At 43.1% G+C, this 21,316-nt stretch overlaps 1 long non-coding RNA gene across 1 annotated transcript; it reads left to right on the top strand.

Moving 5' to 3' along the window:
• The first annotated feature begins 212 nt into the window (after window positions 1-212).
• On the top strand, window positions 213-12,565 carry LOC119471157. The gene is made up of 3 exons (XR_005200194.1): window positions 213-651; window positions 8,463-8,700; window positions 12,402-12,565. It is a non-coding gene; the product is annotated as an uncharacterized LOC119471157 (long non-coding RNA).
• Window positions 12,566-21,316: the final 8,751 nt, after the last annotated feature.

Below are 21,316 nucleotides of genomic sequence, written 5' to 3'. Positions count from 1 at the left end.
TTTTTTTTTTTTTAATCTCGGGATTCCCGTTGAATAGCACCATGCTTTGAACAGATTTTTTTTCTGCTATCAATGCATATTTCATGATTTATGAAGATGGTTAGAGAATTTCAGATGACAACTAAGGTGTAGCCAGGCAATGGAAAAGGGGAGGAGGAAAGGAAGAGAAGCTTTGTTATTTGAGGAGCACCAAAAATTGCAGAAAAGAGCTCCTTGACTTTTGGTAGATTCTGGAACCTCTCAGGGAGGTTACTGGCCAGGAATTATGAAAAAACGGTTTGATTGGGGGAGCATGGGGAAAGCCTGCTGCCTGCAACCTGTATCAGTCAGGAAGCTTTTGAGCAGACATACTAATTCCCACTGGAAAAAAAAAAGGTGCAAATCCCTGGAGTGACACCGTCTTTTAATCCCTCATCACCTCGTACTCTCCTGATCAGTTCTCTTCAGGAAAACGGGCAGAATCCTAAGACAGAGTCTAAGAGATGTTTTCTTTGAATAAGGGGAGTAGACCCAGAAAGAAAAGAAATCCAAGGTCTGTGTCTGCATCTCAGCTCTGTCTGTTCCGAGGTGTGTCATCTGGGGCTGTTCACCACCTCCCCTGGACTAAAGATCCCTCACCTGCAAAATGCGGAGGACAGCAGGAAGGTGAAGGTGAGGATGGGTGGATGGTGGGAAAGGGTCCGGGAGGGAAGAGGCGAGTAAGCAGAAATGGCCGGGGTGGGGGGTGTCGTTCTTCCACCCCAGCCCTGCAAACACAGTGCTGCGATACTGGCTCTCCAGGCATCACACTTAGAGCTGCATATCAATTAGTCACAGGCCTTAAAGCTGAATGTAATTAATTCTATAATGCACTGCTGTTCCTGCTACATTCCAGTAAAATCACATCATGAAATTGGGGCATGATGAAGGATTTCTGACAAAGGGAAGGCAGATCTGAGTCAACCCTTCATGTGTCCTTCACGTCAGGGTGGGATCCAGGACTGTTGAGCCAAGTGTGGGCCTGTGGGTGTCCTGCTGTGTGCACAAGGAAACAGGGTGTCCTCAGCCACGCCCCCATACCCCCACCGTTCCCAGAGAATGCACACAGAAGAGAGAAAAAGAAATGGTAAGAGGCAGCTGAATGCCTAATGACTTGTCCCATTCATTGAAGTCCCATCCGATTACTTTTGCCCACAGATGTTGGGAAATATAACTTTAATAACTTTTGTATTATGATAAAATATGCATAGTACAAATTTACTATTTTAGTTATTTTTAAATGTACAGTTCAGTGGTATTAACTATACTCACAATGTTGTACAGCCATCACCATTACCCAGCTCCAGAACCTTCTTATCCCAGACTGAAACTCCATGCCTACGAAATACTGAGTCCCCAGCCCCTAGAAACCACTGTTCTACTTTCTGTTTCTATGAATTTGACTACACTAGGTACTGCATGTAAGTAGAATCACATAGTATTTTCCTTCTTGCGGCTGGCTTCTTTCACTTAGCTTGATGTCCTGAAGGTTCGTTCATGTTGTAACATATGTCAGAATTCTCTTCCTTTTTTAAATGCTGAATAATATTCCATTGAATAAATATGCCACATTTTGTTTATTCATTCTTCTATAAACAGATATTTAGGTTGCTTCTACATTTTGGCTACTGTTGATAATATTTCCATGAACACAGGTGTACAAATAGGTGTTTGAGTTGCTATCTTCAATTTTTTGTATATATAGACCCAGGAGTGGGATTTCTGGACCATATGGTAATTCTGTTTAAAATTTTTTTTTTTTTTTGAGACAAACTCTTGCTCTGTCAGCCACGCTGGAGTGCAGTGGCATAATCTTGCTCATTGCAACTACCATCTCTCAGGCCCAAGCAATTCTCCTGCCTCAGCTTCCCAAGTAGTTGGGATTACAGGCATGTGCCACCATGCCCAGCTAATTTTTGTATTTTTAGTAGAGATGAGGTTTCACCATGTTGGCCAGGCTTGTCTAAAACTCCTAACCTTAGGTAATCCACCTGCATCGGCCTCCAAAAGTGCTGGGATTACAGGCGTGAGCCACCGTGCCTGGCCGTGTGTTCAGTTTGTTGAGGAACCTCCTCCATACTGTTTTCCACTGGCAACTGATTCCGTTTATATTCCTGTCAGCAATGCCCAAGGGCTCCACTTTCTTCACATCCTTAAAACACTTCCTATTTTCTATTTCTTGGAAGAAAATATCAGTTCTAAGTGAGGCACATTGCTCCTTCCAACAATGTAGAGGTTATGTTAGTAAGAAGTGGTACGTGGATCTTGGGAGGAAAGAATGTTTTTTTTAGTACCTAATAACATAACTCCCAAAACATAGAAAACAGGAGCTTGACAAAACCACCAGAAAAAAAAAAAGGGCCTAACACCAACACAGGCAAGGATCTCTAACACGCTTGGTCCAGAAAACGGTAGAATAGTCATAACACAAGTGAAATAGATGATAGGGCTGGGTATCACCATCGAGATGCTGGTGTACAGCACACATACCAGGATGTGAAGGTCATGTAACTGATACTTCGATGTATACAGCCAATAGGGAACATGTGCTCTTTTCAAGTATGCATGGAAGATTTATAAAAATTGATCCTGTACTAAATCAAATCCCTCTTCTTCCTCCCAAAACAGATATCACGCAAACCATGGTCATAGTAGAACTAGAAATCAACAACAACAAAATAACCAAAAAGCAAGAAAACTGCTATTGGGCGAGAAAATGCTGTGTCTTCAAGCCCTCGACCAGGATAGAGGGTGGGAGGGAACTGGGACTCCAACAGCAGCCTGTGCCCACCACACCATCTGTCTCAAGCCAGCTTTCATTCCCTGACCACCTCTGGGTTTATATTTGGGGTTAGTTCTTGTTTTCATAAATGACAAAGAGGATGTGCATCTAAAAATTCCAGGGGGGTAAATCTTTTTTTTTTTTAAGCTTTTACATTTATTTTTTAATTTTTATTTTTTGTGGGTACCTAGTAGGTATATATATTTATGGGATACATAAGATGTTTTGAAACAGGCATGCAATGTGAAATAAGCACATCATGGAGAATGCAGTATCCATCCCACCAGGCATTGATCCTTTGTGTTATAAACAATTCAACTGCCCTCTTTCAGTTATTTTTAAATGTACTATTAAGTTATTATGGACTGCAGTCACCCCATTATGCTATGAAACAGCAGGTCTTATTTATTCTAACACTTTTTGTACCCACTCGCCATCCCTATCTCATCCCCAACCCCCCACTACCCTTCCCAGCCTGTGGTAACCATCCTTCTACTCTCTGTGCCCATCAGTTCAATTGTTTTGAGTTTTAGATCCCACAAATAATTGGGAGAGCGTGATGTGTGTCTTTCTGTGCCTGTCTTGTTTCACTTAATGATCTCCAGTCCATTGATGTTGCTGCAAATGACGGAATCTCATTCATTTTTTATGGCTAAATAGTACTCCATTGTGTATATGTACCACATTTTCTTTATCCATTCATCTGCTGATGAACACTTAGATTGTTTCCAAATCTTAGCTACTGTGAGCAATGCTACAACAATCATAGGAGTGTGGATATTTCTTCGATACACTGATTTTCTTTTCTGGAGTTTTATATCCAGGAGTGGGATTGGTGGATCATATGGTAGCTCTATTTTACTAGTTTACACCCTCACCAAGTTATTTTACTAATTTACATTCCCACCAAGAATGTACAAGGATTCCCTTTTCTCCACATCCTCACCAGCATTTGTTATTGCGTATCTTTTGGATATAAACCATTTTATCTGGGGTGAGATGATATCTCATTGCAATTTTGCTTTGCTTTTCTCTGATGATCGATGAATCAAGCACCTTTTCACATGCCAGTTTTCCATTTATATGTTTTCTTTTGAGAAATATCTATTCAAACCATTTGCCCATTTTTCGATCAGATCATTAGAAGTTTTTCCTATGGAGTTGTTTGAGCTCCTTATATATTCTAGCTATGAACCTCTTGCCAGATGAGTAGTTTGCAAAGATTTTCTTCCATTCTGTAGGTTTTCTCTTCACTTTGATGATTGTTCCTTTGCTGAGCAGAAGCCTTTTGACTTGATGTGATCCCATTTGTCCATTTTTGCTTTGGTTGCCTGTAATTGTGTGGTATTTCTCAAGAAATCTTTGCCCAGTCCAATGTCCTGGAGATTTTCCCTAATGTTTAGAGAACTTAGAAACAAATCCACACACTTACAGTGAACTCATTTTTGACAATGGTACCAAGAACATACATTGGGGAAAAGACAGCCAATTCGTTTCTCCTGGGTTCATATTTGTTTTTGCTAAAGTATATCCTTCAGGACTGGCAATTTTCTGGTTAAGGGCTAGATAACAAATAGTGTATGCTTTGCTGACCATTTGGGGTCTGTCACAACTTCTCAGCTCTGCCCTTGTAACATGAAAGTAGCCACAGGCAACAGGGAATAGAACTTTACTTATGGACACCAAAATTTGAATTTTATATAACTTTCATTTGTCAGAAAATGTTAATCCTTATTTGATTTCCTTTCAATCATTTAAAAATTTAAATCCATTTTTAACCCACAGGCCATACAAAAACGGGTGGTGACTGGATTTGGCCCGTGGGCCATGGTTTGACAATGGATCTAGGTTGTATTGTTCTTCCAGAAAGGGTCTGTGGTCAACAGGCTGGTTTGTCTGTATTCTTAAATTTCTTTATTTTATATTATACATGTTCTTGAAAACTACCTGGAACGAGTAAAGTATTTATGACAGAAAACTGTTTTCTCTTTGAATATATTACTTAATTAGTCTCCTGGCATCTAATATGTCTGATAAAAAATACGATGCCAATGTTCATTTTCCTTCCTTTACAGGAAATGTGTGTGTGTGTGTGTGTGTGTGTGTGTGTGTTTGTTTTAATCTTCTCTCATAGCTTGTAGGATTTTCTTTTTACTCTTTTTGTTTGGAGGTTTTTCTAGATGATATCAATTAGTTCTTGGAATATCCACACAACACATTTGTAGAGGTCTCTTGTGCTCTCTTCTATTCATTTGCTTTTCCTAGAAACCCCACTAAACTTGTGTCACAGGGCTACCCATCTTCCATGTCTCCTAACTTTTCTAGTGTGTTTTCTCTTTGTACTGCTACGGTCTTGAAGATTTCATCTGTTCAGCACATCTTTTAAGGTGCTTCTGTGATTTTCAAAAATGTATTTGTATATATGGAATTTATCATTGCTTTCCCAAACTTCTTGTTATTATTTCAAGACTTCTTTCCCTCCAGAGCCTTCTTTCCTCCTGTCATGGCTGCTTCCTCTCCTTTCTTTCAGGATATTAAAAACTGTTTCACATTTCTTTTCGAATTCTCTAAGTTCTCTTCTTTTTGCTGGGTATGTGTTCCTCTGTTCTGTGTTTTTGTCTCACATGGGCTCTGTCTTCCTCCAGGGTTGTGTGATTCTTGGTTGTGAGGCCGTCACCACCCTGAGTGATTTCTTGTCTTTGAATTCCAGCAACCCTCAAGATGCATTATCAAAGTTCTATACATGAGCTCTGCAGCTGTCTCAGTTCAGCCCCAATGCCACACAATGGACTTATTTCCAGACAGCTCCTACTCTTGTGGTGGCTCCAGACCGTGCCCAATGGAGAAGGCACATCTCAAGTTCCAAGACCAGGGCTTCAGCCACTGGGTAGGCAGACACAGAGCGGTGCAGGCTCTAGAAATGAGTGGGGGTAGATTTCCAGTCCCCACTGCAGGTCTGCAGTCCTTTGCCACACCTAGATTGCCAGTTGTGGTCCCCAGCCCCTCCTAGGACCTGAAACCCTCAGCCCAGACTTGTGCATCACTCTGAGCTCTTTTCCCAGCACCCTCTTGCACCCCAGTGATTCAGCCCCTAGTAACCACCCCAAGCACCCTCCTTTTCAGGAACTATTTCTTTTTCTGGCATCTGTAGATTGCCCATTCTTGTTTTGGGGTATTGCTATGTATTTAGTATGGCTTATCAATATTGTTCCCCTCCTCCTTAAGTGTTCAGAGAAGTGGGGAAAAGTTGTAGTATTTATTGGGTGCATCATTTTAAACTAAAATTCTCACTGCTTTGTGAATACAATGGAATAATCATATCCATCTCTCAAGATGGCTTTAAGAACCATATGAGATAAATGCTTTGGAATCCATAAAGTGTCTAAAATATAACAAATAGTTATTATTCCTTTTTACATTGCAGCAAACCCCCACAGATTCAGTGTCAATGAGAGAAATTAAGATTAACTGAGGGCAACACAGATTTCCATGAATACCAGTGCTGTTAGATGCTCCATGACAGTACTTTCTAGAGTAAAAGAACTTTAGAAAAAGCAGCAAATGGTAACACCCTCGTGGAGATTCCAATTATATAACCATGCATTACAGGATGCAGGAGGCCCTGCTATAAAGGCACTAACCTTACTTTGTTCAGTCATATTTCCAAAACACCTTGATCGTGAAAGCCTCTATAATACAGTGACTAATGATGTGCAAGAGTGAGCAAATCAGGGACTTATTAAAGAGTCCTGATTTTCTGAAAGACTGAATTTCAGAAGAGCTCTAAATGGGGCTTTACTGGGGCACAATACAAGCGATAGGCCTCACTCAAAGATGGTCCCTAAATATCATATGAAGTGGTATACTGAAACAATTGCAATCCACAATATTAGGATGGTGCAAAAGTGTTTGCAGTTTTTGCCACTGCATTTTAATGGCAAAAACCGCAACCACTTTTGCACTAACCTAATAGCTTACTTTATTTAATAATGCTTCATAAATAAGAACTTGTTTTACATTTAGGAATGGCCTAAGAATCAATAAGTTGAAAGCCTACTATGGGAATGCCTATTGAGATTAGGGCCGTAAAATGAGCTAAGTAGAATGAGCACATATTATAGATGTGAGTATGAATGTTAATTCCAACTTCACTTAGCTTTAGTGTTATCTTCTATAAAATGAGAATGATGCCAACCACAATGGCAGGTCATAAATATTTGGCCACAGAATAAATAAATACACATTTCCTTTTGCTGTAGCCACAGTACCCACCCCAAGAGTCTATTGAATGTGGCCGGACAGCCGGGGTCATGCCTGTAATCCCAGCACTTTGGGAGGCTGAGGCAGAAGGATCCCTTAAGCTCAGGAGTTTGAGATCAGCCTGGGAAACAGGGCAAAATGCTTTCTCTACGAAAAAATTCAAACATTAGCCTGGCGTGGTGGCATACACCTATAATCCCACCTACTCGAAAGGCTGACGTGGGAGGACCACTTGAGCCCAAGTGGCAGAGGTTGCAATGAGAAAAGATTGTGCCACTATACTCCAACCTGGGTGACAGAGCCAGACACTGTATCTAATAGTAATAATAATAACTTGATATAGAAGGAGTCAGCTGGGCGTGGTGGCTCATGCCTGTAATCTTAGCACTTGGGGAGGGGGGTGGATCACTTCAGGCCAGGAATTTGAGACCAGCCTGGCCAATATAGTGAAACCCCATCTCTACTAAAAATGCCAAAAAATAGCTGTGCATGGTGGTGCATGCCTGTAATCCCAGCTACTTGGGAGGCTGAGACACAAAACTAAGTGAAACCCGGGGCAGAGGTTGCAGTGAGCCAAGATCATACCACTGCAGTCCAGCCTGGGTGACAGAGCGAGACTCTGTTTCAAAAAAAAAAAAAAGCCCCCCAAAAAAGAGTCTATGGAATGAGAACTTTAGGCATTATCCTGCAAAGTTATAACTATCAGTGGTAAAAGAAATGCTGTTTCTAAACCAATATTATGCCTTAAATCATACTAATAATTCTAGCTGTTCTACCACAGACTTTTACAGCTAGATGTCATCTAATGGGTCACTTAATTAAAGCCCCTAAATTTGGGGTAAAGAGACTGAGGTTCAGAGACAACCTAGGACTTGTTAGAGGTGGTGACAGGTGACAATGAGAACCTCATCGTGCTGGCTCCTCACCTAATGATTTTGCAGGACCCCACGATGCCTTTCTTTGGGTGAAACACAAGTTTATTCAAGTTCAGGCAAGAATCCTAGGGTTGAAAAAAGGCAAGAGTTTCAAAATTTTTTATGTCCTTGAGCAGATCTTAAAACACAAAAGAAGAGCGTGAGTCATATTCTACCTTTATTTACATCACCTTGCTTCTTCCAATTTCTACAAATAGTTGAGAGTTCTGTAGCATTGAGAATGGTCAGCAAAGACAGCAAACTTTTGCTCCATATCAAATGCTGCTGCCTCTTAACTAGGTGCCCGTCTGGAAGGTGGGGTCAGGAGTTGCCCACGCTGGTCCCAAAGCGGAGCACGAGCTCAGGGTTTGTTTCCGTCACCTGGAAGGCAATCGTCAGAGCCTGCCATGTGTGCATGCGGATGTCTCTGTGTATTTTTAGAACACTTTTAAAAGGGAGGCAGCCAAAATATTTTTACTGCACAGCAGGCACTGTTTCATGTTGGAGTGTTGGAAAGAAACAGAAGAGAAAGAAAAGAGAGGGAGGAGAAGATTTAAGACCAGCGCACAGATTGAAATGGTTAATGCCGTCTCGGGCTGGAGAACAAGTGCTCTGAGTGCTGAAGACTCCTCCCATCTCCACATCTCCAAATGTCCCCATGTAGATTCCAGGATCCACACATCAGAGGCACCTGCCACTGAGCTGGGCATGAACTCTGAAGACCAGGTAGGGCTCAAATGCAAGAGGGAACTGGGAAGGGCATTTCAACCAAGGCGGGGTGAGAGCAAAGCCATGTGGCATGTGGGGTGGGATGTCATGTGGAAAGTCACAAGGAATGAGGTTGGAAAGCAAACTGGGTCTCAGCTAGAGACAGAGTCTAAGCAGGCTCTGGGGTGTGGAAACTCCCCATGGACAAAACAGCTATGATGAAATTTCATATTTTGAATAGCTCTGTGTGGCTCGGAGTGCATTTTCACACCTCAAAGTCATCAGACCCCCAAATAACCTTCTGGTTTTGCCCTGTTACTCTATTGCACAGAGGAAGAGACTGAGGTTCAAGAGCGTCATACAGCTAATAAGTATGAGAGTTGGGATTTGAATCCAGATCTTCTTAAACTACCTCCAGGGTGCCTTTTTTTGCACACAGAGTGGTTTAAGGATTTTTAAACAGTGCAGATACAGGATGTGAGATCTTGAGTGGGGTCGGGGTGAGACCTTGGGGCTGGGCGAGAAGGTCAATGTGAAGAACAGTCTAGAGCAGGCATCTGCAAACAGTGTCTGCAAACAGTGTCTGTAAAGGGCTTTGTGGTCATTGTTGCATATTCTTCTTTATTTTTGTCATGTGCTTGGTTTTTAACAACTCTTTAGAAATGTAGAAATATTCTTAGCTTCAGGGCTATGAAAATAGTCTAAGGGCTGGATTTGACCACTGGCTGTCATGTGCTGCCTGGATATAGGGAGCCATTCAGAAGGCTGCCAAATTACCCCATGTGGCGAGCAGGGAGGGCCCGGGCTGAGATGGAGAAGAAAGATCGAGAGCCCATCGTGCAAGGAGGCTGCACAAGCTAGGGGCTGGTCGGGAGATGCCACAGGTGAGGGGCCCCTGGAGGAACTGCTCCCTCCACAGTGCCCACAACAGGCTGGGGGGCCCAGCCCAAAACTAGCCCGTCACTGAGCACCCCCTTCACACCTTTTTTAACTAGGGCATGAGGCAAGCATCCAAGGCCCATGACCAGATGTGGGAGCCTCTGGAATCAATTGCTTCCGGTAGGATTGGGTGCATCGGAAAGAGCCTAGGGCAAGGCTGGAGGCCACGAGAGACGCTGCCAGGCCACACAAGCAGGGGACAAAGCTGATGTTCACACTTTTGCCAGTGGACCACCTTGGTGAAGGGAAATGTCCAGTCAAGTTCATAGCACCTGCAGAGCCTAAAACATAACAAGCAGCATGCCCTGACACTCACCAAGGCCAGAGGCCGTGGGAAGCATTTCCCATGCATTGCCTTGCCTATTAAAATTTCACTGTATTGCCACATGGGGCTAACTCTAACTATGGCTTAGAAAGGCAACAATTGTGGTGGAGAGTGACAGTGATTTGCCAACTCTGCTGTCGCTCAGTCATTTCCCAGGAGGGGAGGCTTGGACAACAGGCTTACTCCACCCAGCCCGTTTCCTCCCCTGTAAAATCAAGACCATAATGACAAAGCAACGGAAAGGGGAAGAGTCAGCCAAACACTGCAACCAGCGCCTGGCACCATGATTGACGTTTGCAGGAATGTCATCGGGGTCCTTGTCCCTTATCACACAGCTAGTAAGGAGTAGAGTCACGACCTGAATCCTGATAAATCACTGATTGATCATAAAAAAAAAAAATGGACAATTCTATGTTTGTAGATTTCCTCTACGGAAAACGAAGCTGCATGTCCTTTCAATCCTCAAGAGAGGATAAAATGAGAAAAGCATTTGATAGAGCAATTTACCATCACCAGGAGTGTTTCTGCCTGGTAAAGATGACAGCAGCACGTACCTGGTGGCAGGAGTGAGGTCACTGTCAGAGAGGAGCTGGCCCCTACGGTTGCTGGAGGTGACGTGCATTTGGCAAAGAGGGAGGCGGGGAGGGCAGGGAACATCCATGAGAAGCTTCTCTGTGTCCAGCACCGTCACGCATTTCAATCCCTTTCAGGTGAGTGTTCTACCTGTTTCTGTACAGAAGAGAAATCAGAATGCCAGAGAAGTGAAGAAACTTCTCCAGGATCATGTCATCACCAAATAATGCCTGCTTTGACCATCTCTACATTTTGTGCTAAACCAAGGTTTAGGCAGCCGTTCAAAGGAACAGTAGAAGAGATGTTACAGATGTAACTATTCTTGAAAGCAAGTCAGATTTCATAGAGAGAAAGGCTGGTCTTTTCCATTTGCCTCCTCCAGACCCATAACTTTGGAGAGGGGGCTATTCTTGTCAGTGAGGCTTATGCATGTGTCAGAAGAATGCCCAAGCAAAGAAATCTAAGTGGCAGACCCCCCGAGGATAGGAAGGAAGAAGGACGCTTGTGCTGACACATCCAGAAAACTCTTCACATTTCGTGAAATATGTGTTTGTTGAGTGAACATGAGACAGCCGGAAGTCCGAACCATGCAGTAATAGCAGAGAATCTGAAGGCACAGAGGCTTCCCAGGACGTTCTGAGAGCTCACGCTGGGTGCAGGCTTTCCCTCCTGCAGCACCCCTGAGTCCAGAGAAGATATAAACCCTGCCCTGTGGGCCAAGCACTCATGGCAACAGCTTTCTGAGTTTGCTGTGCTTACAGGCACTTGTGGAACTTGTTAAATTATAAAACTCCAGACGTCACCTCTGGATCGCTCAGCTGTGCATTTTTCTAAGGCTTGCTGCCCAAATGATTTGGGGCACATGTGAAGACGCATTGTCTTGGGGCTCCACTGCATCCTGGAGCTCATTGAACAGTCGCAAGTGTCTAAGGAACTCCTAAGAAAGAGTGGGGATGATGTGAAAGTATAGAACGAAGGGATGTATCAAGGCTAGGAAGTCAAGGAATCATCTATGAGAAGGTCTCATTTCTGCTGAGTCCTGAGCCAGGAATTGGGAACAGTCAAGGGAGAGTCTTCTAGGCAGCAGGGAGTCTGGTCTAGTACAGGCTTGGAAGCCAAGGAGATCACAGTGTGTTAGAGAACCTGAAAGAACATAAAGTTGTCCAGGTGTGATGGCACACACCTGTAATCCTAGCACTTTGGGAGGTAGAGGCAGGCAGATCATCTGAGGTGAGGAGTTCAAAACCAGCCTGGCCAACATGGCGAAACCACATCTCTACTAAAAATACAAAAATTAACTGGGTGTGGTGGCACCTGTACTCCCAGCTACTCAGGAGGCTGAGGCAGGGAGAATTGCTTGAACCCTGGAGACGGAGGTTGCATTGAGCTGAGATCATGCCACTGTAATCCAGCCTGGGCAACAGAGCAAGACTCCATCTCCAAAAAAATAAAAAAAATAAAGTCTAGTAAGGAAAGGGCAGGAAGGAAAGCTGCAGACATACCAGGGATGGAGGCAGGGGTCTGAGTGGACAGCGCCTTGGAAGCTGGTTAAGACATTGGATTCTATGCCAAAGTCCGTGGGGAGCCACAGGAGTTTTAAGCAAGGGGATCACAAGATCGGGCTTGTATATTTAGTTATTGTCTGTACTTTGTGGGATGTGGCTGGGGAAATGCATCATTCCAGTGAAAGGCTGCTTGCCACAGTCACCTGGGTGACAGATGAGAGTGGTTTTAAATAGGATGGGGCAGTAGAAACAGACAGAAAAAACAGACATGGAGGGTAGCTAGGAAGTAAAGTCCACAGGACGTGGGAGAGGCTTGTATGCAGGAGAGGAAGGCATCAACGTGGCCTTTCAGATACTGTATTTAACCTGGGCCACAGGTATGTCACTTGGGACATTTGCCCAGATGAGAAGTGCAGGGGTGGGCCAGGTGTGAGTGTCACCAAGTCCAGATCAGGAACTGCTGACCTCTCACTGCTGCCTCCTCCAAATCCTACAGAAGCCCCGCACATGGGAGATGCTGGACAAGACTGTGAGAACGGTAAAGAAGGATCCAGAGGTATGTGTGGGAAATGTTGCATTTGAGACCCCTGTGACACATCCTGGTGGAAATGTCAGGTGGAAGAGCTGTCTAGACAGGGGTACCTGAGATCGTAGAAGAGAAGTCTGGGAGGAGCTACAGGTCAGCCGGAGCCATCAGGATATATAGACAGTAGTGGAAGCACATGAGATAAGGAGGGAGTGAAGACCAAACTGCAGAGAGGAATGGAGGGGAAAGGAAAAGAAGGGGAGGAGAGGAAAGAGGAAAGCAGGGGAGAGGAGGTCAGGGGAGGGAGGAGAAGAGAGCATAGACTCAGAGTTGAAAAAGTCAGAGACCGAGAACAATCCTGGGAGGGAACAGAGAGTGAACAAACCAAATTCAAGGTGAGACTAGATCTTGGGACCCAAGAAAAACCCGATTATCAGAACTGGACTCCATATCAAGATAAACCACAAAACACTTTAGTCAAGCTTTGCGTCTGGACGAAGCTACTATTTATTAGAGAGCATCATCTACATTTCCCTGAATTTCATATATTGGAAAGAGTTAAGGGTAATTTATAGAAGACCTACATGACCAGGCACTTTAATAGATGTTATCTATAAGTGAAACTTTGCAAGGCACTGTGCTAAGCATTTCTCATCATTATCCGATTTAATCCTAACAGTCGTGTGTGGTGGGTATTATTATCCTCACTTTTCAGAAACGGATGCAAAATGCTAGAGCATTTAGGGGACTTTTCCAAGCTCACACAGCCCGGTGTTCCAGCCACGATTTCAACCTGATTCCCCAGGTACTTCACAACACGCCTGTCTTTGCAAATGTCTGTGAGCAATGGAAAGGGGAAAATTTCCAATGATTAGAAAAAGAGAAACTCAACAGTGCAAAGCCAAAGTGTTCATTCCTTTGTGGATGAAGAAAGCCCATCCCTTCCTCCCACAGGTTGATGTGTGCTCAGCCCTGCCAGGACCCCACGGACTTCCTTCCCTGGCCTCTGTTGAGATCTGCATAATGCCTGCTCGGCTACCTGAGAGCTTTCTCTGCCTGATTTATGGGAGTGTTTGTTGCGCTTAGATCATAAATCTCCACCCCCAGGACATTTCAGTTCTGGTATTTATTGACCAAAGACAGCTTGTGTTAAAAAATGTTTTGAGATTTTGCCAGATAATCACTACAGAATATTTGAGAAAACATCGTGTCCTCTGGTAAATGAAATTCCGCAAGTAGTTGAGTTTGCTACTGAGGCAAATACCTTCCCTGTCTACTATTTTACGACCTTGTTTTATTTTGTTTTGTTTTAAAAGAAGAGGCAGGTTTTTCCTATGTGTCTCTTTACCATCTCCTGAACTCATCAAGGGAGAATGGAGAAGAGGAATTGTCAAAAGATGTTTCCCTCAGGGCCTAGAAGAGTTTTTTATTCTTTTGAACCAGAACTTTTGGCCAAGTGCATCTCAGAAGCATTCAGGTGGCAAAACACCTGGAGGAGAACTGTGAAAGATAAATGCCTTCGATGTATTAAAAAAACCAAAGATGTAAATGTGAGCTCAATCTGATGCTGACATCAGATTCTAGTATAGACACGCTTAAGACTTTAAAGAACAGTATTGGAGAAAAAGTTTAGAAAACTCATCAATAAGCTTTGCTTAGCATGAGCACATGCGTGTCCTTGTGCATGGCTGTGAAGATCTGGAAAATACTGTCAATGGACCATGTTAATGAAAACTTGTCCACTTTAAAGAAAAATAGTGTTTCTACCCAGAACATAGTTGACAATCATTGCTTTAGATAAAGGTTTCAAAAATTCTCAAGGCTACAGGACTCAAGAAAGTCAGAGAGGCAAGGTTAGTATAAGAAAATATAGAAACCGCCACACACCTACAACCATCTGATCTTTGACAAACCTGACAAAAACAAGCAATGGGAAAAGGTTTCCCTGTTTAATAAATGGTATTGGGAAAACTGACTAACCATGTGTAGAAAGCTGAAATTTGACTCCTTCCTTAGACCTTATACAAAAATTAATTCCAGATGGATTAAAGTTTTAAACATAAAACCTAACACCATAAAAACCCTAGAAGAAAACCTAGGCAATACCTAGGCTGGACATAGGCATAGGCAAGGACTTCATGACTAAAACACCAGAAGCAATGGCACTAAAGTCCAAATAGACAAATGGAACCTAATTAAACTTAAGAGCTTCTGCACAGCAAAGAAACAATCATTAGAGTGAACCAGCAACCAACAGAATGGGAAAAAATTTTTGCAAGCTACCCTTCTGACAAAGGGCTAATATCCAGAATCTGCAAAAAACTAAAACAAATATAAAGAAAAAAACAGACAACCCCATCAAAAAGTGGGCAAAGGATATGAACAGACACTTTTCAAAAGAGACATTTATGTGACCAACAAACATATGACAAAATACTCATCATCTTTGGTCATTAGAAAAATGCAAATCAAAACCACATTGAGATACCATCTCATGCAAGTTAGAATGGTGATTATTAAAAAATCTGGAGACAACAGATACTGGAGAGGATGTGGAGAAAAAGGAACACTTTTACATTGTTGGTGGGAGTGTAAATTAGTTCAACCATTATGGAAGACAGTGTGGCGATTCCTCAAGGGTTTAGAAATAGAGTGCCACTTGACTCAGCAATCACATTACTGGGTGTATACTCAAAGGATTGTAAATCGTTCTATTATAAAGACACATGCATATGTATGTTCACTGCAGCACTGTTTACAATAGCAAAGACTTGGAACCAACCCAAATGCCCATCAATGATAGACTTCATAAAGAAAATGTGGCACATATACACCATGGAATACTATGCAGTCATAAAAAGGATGAATTCATGTCCTTTGCAGGGAAATGGATGAATCTGGAAATGATAATTTTCAGAAAACTGACATATGAACAAAAAACCAAACACCACACGTACTCACTCATAAGTGGGTGTTGAACAATGAGAACACATGGACACAGGGAAGGGAACATCAACTACTGGGGTCTGTTGGGCGGTGGGCAGCTAGGGGAGGGATAGCAGGGGGTGGGGAGATTGGGGAGGGATAACATTAGGAGGAATACCTAATGTAGGTGACAAGGGGATGGAGGCAGCAAACCACCATGACATGTGTATACCTGTGTAACAATCCTGCAAGATCTGCCCATGTACCCCAGAACTTAAAGTAAAATTTTAAAAAAGAAAATACAGAAACCATCAAGAGTCACCCTGAGACTCTGGGGACTTGGAGAGCAGGTGTCTCTTTTCAGAGACAGCCATTTATTAGGCTCAGTGGTTTCCAACCCTGTTGACATGTGAACTTAAGCTTTGTCTAATATGGCGAATCCAAATGTTAAATGTTTATTACTTATTACAAAAAAAAAAAAAAAAAACAATGTGAAGGCCAAACAAAACACATCTGCAAGCCAAACCTAACAAAGGCTACTGGCTGTGGCTGTGGCCAATGTCTGACTATCACTGTGGCTGTGGAATCATGGTTCATTACAGTTGTTGCTTTCCAGAGTGAGGGGTTGGCCCCTGACTTTCTATAATTATTCAAATTGACTGCTTGTGGTTTGCTCAGAAGCCTGAGTCTTTATGAAAGCAAAAGAGGGACACAGGAGGTCAGACTCAACTACCTGCCTCCTTGCAGGTTCATTAAACAACCATCATCTGTGAGTTGTTGTGTCTGGTTCTTTTCCCCATCATCTTATCCAGTCTCTGCTTTAAAGTTGATGCTAAGGTTACCTTCCTTCCACAGATGATGATATGATTTGGTTGTGTCCCCACTCAAATCTCATCTTGAATTGTAGCTTCCATAATCTCCATGTGTTGTGGGAGGAACCAAGTGAGAGGTAATTGAATCAGGGGGTCAGGGCAGGTCTTTCCTGTGTTGTTCTCATGATAGTGAATACGTCTCACAAGACTTGGTGGTTTTATAAAGGGAAATTGCCCTGCACACACTCTCTTGTCTGCTGCCATGTAAGATGTGACTTAGCTTCTCCTTGCCTTCTGCCATGATTGAGGCCTCTCCCGCCTTGCTGAACTGTGAGTCAATTAAACATCTTTCCTTTAAAAATTACCCAGTCTTGGGTATGTCTTTATTAGCAGCATGAGAATGGTCTAACACAGATGGGAAACTCAAATACATTGAGGTGCCTGCCCAAGGCCACTGACCTGGTTGACAGACCCAGGATTCAAACCCAGCTTTGTCTGTCTTCAAGGCCCATCCTCAGGTCCTGCCATACTGCCTGTCTCTGTACACAGCTGTGCAACTTTTAGCCAGCTCCTACTGCACCTGCCTGGGCTCCATAAGTCCCCTGCAGCACACCTGGTCTCTGTGCACTCGGGTCTCCAACCTCAAAGCTCCTCATTGTCCTTATCTTTGAGTTTTCTGCCCCAGCACTAGTGAATTGCATCTGCCCTGCCCTTCATGGGCATGAAGTGTCCCCCATTTCTATATGATATATCCTCACTTGGGGGAGAGAGGATGCATCCTGTGAATTGTCTTGTAGTTCACAGAATGAGGCCCTCTGATAAGCTGCATGAGGTTCTCCACCAACTATTTCTGTGACTTTGCATTGCTATTCATTTAATGGTAGAAGTTGAACCTTAGGACGCAGATTTAGCCATTTCTCTGTCCCTCACTTCTCACCCAATCTAATCACTTGAAAAACCCTGTGGATTTCTGCCCGCACATCTCTGATACCAATCAGCTTCTCTCCAGGACCACTACCACCTGGGCAAATCTGGCTCCCATCACCTTTTGTCTGGCACCTCCAAGCTGTCTATCTTTTCTCTGTTCATATAGTCTTAACCAGTTCCAACGCATTCTCCACACAGCAGCCATCATGACCATTGAAGTTTGATCAAGACTGTGTTCTACATTCAATATGTCCATGACTCCCTGTTGGTCTGAAGGTAAAAATCTCAGCCTCCACTCTCTGCAAAAGCTGACTCCTACTTACCTCTCTCTTGACTTTCTCAGATTTCAGTTAAAAGGTCACTTCCTTCACCACCACACTAACTCATGGTGTCTTTGTGACATACTACTGAAGTTCTCAGACTTATTCTTTGTGCCACCAATCACCCCTTTAATTAAATAACTGATTGCATAACTGGGATAATGTCTGCCTCCCTTACAAGAATGTAAAGTTCTGAAGGAAAAGAATGGGGCCAGGCATGGTGGCTCATGCCTGTAATCCCAGCATTTTGGGAGGCCGAGGCTGGCAGATCACCTGAGGTCAGGAGTTCAAGACCAGCCTGACCAACATGGAAAAACCCTGTCTCTACTAAAAATACGAAATTGGCTGGGCATGGTGGCACATGCCTGTAATCCCAGCTACTAGGGAGGCTGACGTAGGTGAATCGCTTGAACCTAGGAGGCAGAGGTTGCGGTGAGTCGAGATCCTGCCATTGCACTCCAGTCTGGGCAACAAGAGCAAAACTCCATCTGAAAAAAAAAAAAAAGAATGGAGTTGTTTACTGTTAGATTCTCAGTGTGTACAAAGTATCTGCAGAGAGAAGAGAATGAAGAAGAAGGAATTCCTTCTTCAAGATAAGAGTGAGAAGTATAAAGTCCTTTTATGAACAAGTGAATTGCTCACTTGTTCACTTGATGCTTAACAGATGTTGACAGGCACCAAACATGGCATCAGGAACCTAGTAGATGCTTAATGATGGGGGCTGTACTTGTTTTGACCCTAGCTCCATCGGTTCATTAAATCACAGGCATAGACCTCAGCTCACTGCGTTTCTCTTCTTTGCAAGCATGATGGTATCATTATATACATAAGCCCCGCATACAGAATCATCTTTCGAACCAAATGCTAGTGACACTTTGAGATTTGGAATCTTAATCTTTGGAAGGTGAGATCAGTTCCTTCATTTGGGACATGTTTAAAATTTGGATTTCATTTGCTAAGCATCATCAAATCCATTTCCCTGAAGATGGGGACATCATCCATTAGGCACAATATACCATCTCCGCCCAGAGCAGGTACATCAAGGGGTGCTGGGAGGAACCAGCAGGCAGCGTGTGTCATATCACCTGCCACATGGCTTGATGCTTGCTTCTCATTGCCCTACTTTTCTCAAATTAATAAATGAGTGATGAGAAGGTACACAGGACTTTTCAGGGAGGCAAAGAAAACTGATTAGGATGTTCTAGACTCCAGCTACTTCCGCACGTTCAAAGTTCTAAATGAGCTCAAAGAAAAGACAACCAGAAAAATAAGCTTCCATAGTGATGCTTTATCATGCCATGATAGTCATCCCTCCTTTCACATGGTAGAATTGTCTGAGCCGCTGTGACCTCGGAAAGAAGAAAGGAACCAGGATCAATTTTCACCAAGGCGGACTGGAGGCCTCTTCTTTGTTCCTTTGTAGTTAAGGATAGTGTACTGCCTCCTGTGCAGAGTGGGCTGTGGTCATGAACACCCACAGAGGGGGAGGAGACTCAAGCTTCCATCATATGGCTTTAGTAGGCATAAGCAGATATTATTTAAAAGAAAAGTCTTGGCTGGGCACAGTGGCTCACACCTGTAATCCCAGCACTTTGGGAAGCTGAGGCAGGCGGATCACTTGAGGTCAGGGGGTCGAGATCAGTCTGGCCAACATGGTGAAACCCCATTTCTACCTAAAAAAAAATACAAAAAAAAAAATTAGCTGGGCATGGTGGCACTCACTTGTAATCCCAGCTACTTGGGAGGCTGAGGCAGGTGAATCACTTGAACTCAGGAGGCAGAGGTTGCAGTGAGCCAAGATCATGCCACTGCACACCAGCCAGGGTGAAAAAATGAGACTGTTTAAAAAAAAAAAAAAAGAAATTTTTTTTTTCAAAGTACTATTTGTTGAAGGCCCAATAGGTACTGAGCACTGTGCTAAAAACATGATGTGCATTCATTTATTTAATTCTTTTTGTTTCAGAATAATGTTTTTCTTTATTTCTTTCTGTCTTCCAACTTCTTTTTTAGGTTCAGGGGGTACATTTGCAAGTTTGTTACATAGGTAAACTGTGTGTCCCTGGGGTTTGGTGTGCACATGATTTTGTCACCAGCCCGAGAAGAAACTTGTCCTTCCTCAAGAACACATCCTTATTTCTGACATAATCCAGTGAAATAATAATTTTTAAGAAATAAATTTATTTCAAAATTAGCAAAGCATACCTAGAAATTCAATCTGCAAAACTAAAAAACTTAAATTGTAGTTCATACTGCTTAATTCAAATACTAATCAGTAAGCTACCAAATAGTAATCTGTAATCATAAGTTTATGCTAAAATTCAAGTGGTATTCCTTAAAATTAAAACTAAATAATTTGTATGTCTTTCTATTTTTTTAGTTTATTTGAACAGATAAAATAATTTGATCTCTTCCAAAAAAAATTAAAAATGAACCTGGATATCCTGTATAAATTGTTTCTGTTAGAAATGGGCCCTTTCCCCAGATCGCGTGCCTGAGAACTCGGAGTTGCAATGACATAAAAGCAATTTTCTTGAGGATTACAAAGGAAGGGACGGAAACCTGTCGTCTGAGTGCATGTGTGGGGCTCCCTTGATGAATAGCACCATCTTCTTCAACTTGTAGATGTTACAGCTCTGATAAGTTTGTTCCGAGAGGAACTGGGAAACAGGCTGGCGTTGAAATGTCCGGGAAATGCACAGGGAGAGAGACAGGACTGCTCATCACCCAGAAGTCTGCATGCCCAGGCTCTGCCATTACCCATTACCAGGAGATAGGCGTAATTACCAAGCAGCCTGGGAGAGGTCTCTGACTGAAACCCACAAATAAAACTCTCCCGTTCCTCATGAAGCTGTCTCCATCCCTTTCCAGAGGAGACTATGCATCGGAGTAACCTTTTAATGTGTCTCTCTTCCTCTTGCTGATACACTGGATAATTATTTATTTTGCTGTCTAATTAGTTAATTAGGCTGGTGTTGTGTTTTAAGTTGAAAATCCTGTTGTTTAGGTACTAGAAAATGGCTTTTTGTCTGTTTGGGGTACATTGCAGGGTAATGGGGACTTATTAAGTGAGTGTCTGGCTCTGGGTGAAGCTGCTCAGGGACACAGTGTGGATTACCTGGGAGTAAATTACGCATTAGCTGCGGAAGGCTGTGTTCAAAACAAGAGCACCTGGGTGAAGGCAAAGTGTTGGTGGACAGTTTCAGTTGTCATTTCATTTCCTCATGTTTATGTGGCAATTTACAGTTTGCAAAGCCTGTTCACTTAAAATAGCTCATTTAGTCCTAAGTAAAGAGACTTTGGAATGCATTTTATTACTTCTAATTTACAGATGGGGCAGCTAAGGGTCTAGACAGTTTGCGGCTGGCTCACGGCCCTCGCTGTCCTGCTAGATAAGCTGTCTGTTAAATTGGGCAGCAAAGAGAAAAAGAAAAAAGTGTGAACTCTGGACTAGAAGGTCCTAGGTTTGAATCCAAATACCTCCACTTTTTTGTTTTAACCAACAGTCAAGATCCCACTAGCCAGGTGTCTGTCTAGACCCAGATGCTGTGCATGGATAACAGGGGCTCCTTGCTACCTGGGAGGACTGGGCTGACTGGCATCCCTGGGAACTTTAGAAAACCCCTGGAAATTGGCCGGGCGCGGTGGCTCAAGCCTGTAATCCCAGCACTTTGGGAGGCCGAGGCGGGTGGATCACGAGGTCAAGAGATCGAGACCATCCTGGTCAACATGGTGAAACCCCGTCTCTACTAAAAATACAAAACATTAGCTGGGCATGGTGGTGC

This window comes from Cebus imitator, unplaced genomic scaffold (assembly GCF_001604975.1).
Source record: "Cebus imitator isolate Cc_AM_T3 unplaced genomic scaffold, Cebus_imitator-1.0 Scaffold52, whole genome shotgun sequence".
NCBI lineage: Eukaryota > Metazoa > Chordata > Mammalia > Primates > Cebidae > Cebus > Cebus imitator.
Note: the sequence above shows the minus strand (reverse complement) of the source record. Positions and strands in the feature narration are given on the sequence as shown.